At 31.5% G+C, this 3,708-nt stretch overlaps 1 long non-coding RNA gene across 2 annotated transcripts; it reads left to right on the top strand.

Annotated features, from left to right (window-relative positions):
• The first annotated feature begins 380 nt into the window (after positions 1-380).
• Positions 381-3,382, top strand: LOC110872082. Of its 2 annotated transcripts, XR_004862538.1 has the most exons (4): positions 381-683; positions 1,171-1,346; positions 1,456-2,328; positions 3,117-3,382. It is a non-coding gene; the product is annotated as an uncharacterized LOC110872082 (long non-coding RNA). The 2 variants fall into 2 exon arrangements; XR_002554134.2 differs by lacking the exon at positions 3,117-3,382 and having other exon boundaries at positions 384-683; positions 1,456-2,540.
• The last annotated feature ends 326 nt before the right edge of the window (positions 3,383-3,708 follow it).

Genomic DNA, 3,708 nt, shown 5'->3' with positions numbered 1-3,708 from the left:
TCTGACTACAAACCTTAATTCCGTTCTATTGCCATATTTTTTTTAAATGAGAGAACCCTGACTTACCAAATATAACAATTATGAAACTTTGTTACTATTTAGTAACTCATTTTTAAATTTTTTTTAAATAATCATCAAATAATAACAAAGTTTCATAATGTTTAACTTAGGTCATTTAGTTTAAAACATTCTAAAAATTTTCACAACAATAAAATAATATATTGATGTTAATAAAAATGGTAACCAAACATGGTTATAAAATATACACATCTTCTTTTTATAAAAGAATATATATAGAATAAAAATAAAAAATAGCCATATATATAAAAGAAATAGAATTTGGAAACAAATAAAGACACATTTTAAAGACTTTCTTTTTCTCCTTCCATTTTGACTTAGAACATGGCAGGTGGCAGCATCACTAGAGATTCCTGCATCCAAAATCAAAGACCTAAAAATCGATTCAGAACAACCTATTTTCCGTTTGTCTCTCCCACTTCATCGTACCTCTTTCTCTCTCTACATTTTCTCTTTTTACGTCTTTCCTTCCTGTAATCCGCCCTAACCCTTTACTTTATTCAGCAATTAGCTCATCCCCTTTTCTCATCTTGCAATCTATCACATGGGTATTATTTATAAATCATCATGATTTCACTTTCCCCATTGCCCTCTTTGTAGATCAGGTAACCCCTTTGATTTTCTTGATTGCATGTTTCTGTTTTCATTGCTAATTTGTTAGATCTTGGAATAACTATTGATTAACGATTGCTAAAGATTGTTAAAGATTGAGTCTTTTTGGGATTTAATATGGTTTGATGTTGTTCTTGCAGAAGTTTAATTAAGAGTAGTTGATTTTAAAGAGGGGTTTTGAGTTTTTGATCAAATGTTGAACTTTAATAAGCCTAGAAGTCAGCCAAGGATTTAATATGTATGGTTCTATGGATTTAACATTATTCCTAAAATCTCATAAAATTCGTTTTTGGTTAGGGATTAAAAATTTGTTGTAATTTTGTTAAATTTAAGATTATTTAGGTCTTCGATTGGAAATTAGTATGGATTATGCTACGAATTCAATACTATCCTCAAATTTTATTATAGTATATAGCAAATTTGAGATATAATATCAAAGTTTTTATGCTCCTCGCGTGCTAATTTGAGCATTGCCATTAGATGAATTGTTGAGATCCTACACGGATGTGGCGAATTCGTAACGCATGTCAGGTCACAGCATGGGAAGCAAGATAGATACCTTGTCTGATAAATGGGGAACATGTGTTTTTACAATGATGAAAAAGAGAATGAAAAACATAATAACAAGAGACAACAACAACAACAAGATAAAGCAGGTGAGTGCTGACTTTAATTTTTCTTTTAATTTGTCTATATTGCATACTTCGGTTACATGTGTATTGCGCGTCGTTAGTTTTTGTTCTGTTGTATGATCTTACTATCTAGGAGTGGCGGAAATCGGTACATTTGGGAACAGAGTCAGCTCTCCTTCCTTGGACAAAAAAAGCACTTGCTTAGGCTTTCAAATTTGCTACCTCAATTCATCATTTTGCTTATGAGACACTGTCTTGCCAACTGAGATCTTCAAAACTCTCAAATCTGATTTTAAATATAAAAACATCAAGTTTCCAGGTCTGTTTCTTCTCTAATTTTTTGGTTGCACAATAAAAACCATCCATCTGATTAGATTTACAAAGGTATATAATTTATGTTCCAACATATGTCAGGTGTTCTTGCTAAAGCCTCAAGGTTTTTGTTTATGCTTTATCCTTATATTGATCACTATATGGATTTCTGTTAAATTGGTATAACTCTCAGTTAAGCTTAATATATTTAAAGTGATCGTTGTTGAGAAGATTGATTTGGTTATACATGATGTATGTTGAACTTGATGGTTAATTCAGTAGAGCTTGAAACTTGAGATTGGTATGATTATAAGTTAAACTGATTAGTTAATTGTATTTTATTTGTAGCATTCTTATAAATCCCATGGCACTTCTCATTCTCATTTCCAACTATATTTCTTTACTTATTAAAAAAATAACTAGCACTGAACTTTTCACAATTGGCATTTCATATTTTCACAACTTACACGTGTTCCGCCATGAATAAGCTTTCATTTGTTGTTGTTGGTCTAAACTTGGATAAAAAAGTAGGGTTTATACCATGTCCATTGATAATAAAACTAAGTTTTGTTTCCATGATTAATACTATTTCATATCTCTTGAATTGATTTCAATGATTTTCAGAAATTATGGACAAGCTTGTAACCGAAGGCATATCTGTTGAAATGAAAGTTACACCATCAGGAGGGTGAAGGTCATCTATTCTTCCTATATCACATCATTTTTCATAACCTTATTTTATTCATCAGTCAAATCTAATTATTTCATCAGTCAAATCTTGTGACAATTTGAAGATCTAAATCCGTTTGAATAGATCGATTGAGTAGAAACGTTGCTTGAATCAATGTATATGTTCTGTTTGTGATGGATTTTAATAGTTTATAGGATTGCTTAGATGTTTTCCTATTCATATTTTCCTTTGTGCTTTGCATATAAGCCTTGCAAACGGGTCACGGGTGGACTGGGTCGGGTCAAAACAGGTCGTTTTGAGAAAGTATTAATTTGGTTCGAGGACTTATTACGACCCTTTTACATGAAACGCTTTTACTGTTGGTCCTATTAAATGAAAGGTCATGGTCGCGTACAAGCGTAATATGTCTTTGAACAACCAAAATAGTGTCCTAATAAAAACATATTAGGACACTTTTACGATGTTCCAACATGTGCTTACATACTTTTAATCTTTTGATACACTTACAAGCGTCCTTAGAAATTAATTGATAGGACCCTTATAATGTAACATTATAGCTAATTTAGTACCAAGAAAAGGGTCCTAATATACCAAATAAGATTATAAAACCAATTTTATGGTCGCATAATATGTCTATAGACAACTTAAGTAGCGTCCTAAAAAGAACATATTAGGACACTTTTGCAATGTTCTAATATGTGATTACCTACTTTTAATCTTTTGATACACATACAAGCGTCCTTAAAAATTAATTTATAGGACTCTTATGATATTTTTATATTAAAAATCAGATTTGAGAGTTTTGAAGATCTCAGTTGGCAAGACAATGTCTCATAAGCAAAATGATGAATTGAAGTAGCAAATTTGGAAGCCTAAGCTAGTGCTTTTTTATCCAAGGAAGGAGAGCTGACTCTATTCCCAAATGTACCGATTTCTGCCACTCCTAAATAGTAAGATCATACAACAGAACAAAAACTAATGTGACACCTGGGTCACTAAGACCATCAAACAAATACCAAGCCAATGAAATATTGTATTTCAAACTTGGGATCTGTATAAAAATGTGTATCTTTTGCACATATCAACTCTTGTTCGATTTCAAGCTATAAATCGCTTTCTAGAAGGTTATACGCGCGCTGATGCGTAAATATAACCAGTTTAATGCAACAAACACTCCGGAATAGTGAAATAGGCTTAACATACCTTAAATAACCTTTACATAACCTAGAAATAAGTTTTGAAGGCTTTGATATGGCAAAAACAAGTTTATTCGCTTACAGGGACTAAACTTGACAAACTACGAAAGTATGACGATTCGTACTAAAACAGACATTTCGGAACATGTCCATAAGTTAAACATACCATAAATATCCTTTACATAGC

The sequence above is a fragment of the Helianthus annuus genome, chromosome 1 (assembly GCF_002127325.2).
Source record: "Helianthus annuus cultivar XRQ/B chromosome 1, HanXRQr2.0-SUNRISE, whole genome shotgun sequence".
Taxonomy (NCBI): Eukaryota; Viridiplantae; Streptophyta; class Magnoliopsida; order Asterales; family Asteraceae; genus Helianthus; species Helianthus annuus.
The sequence above is the reverse complement of the archived record's forward strand: the minus strand, read 5'-3'. Positions and strand labels throughout refer to the sequence as shown.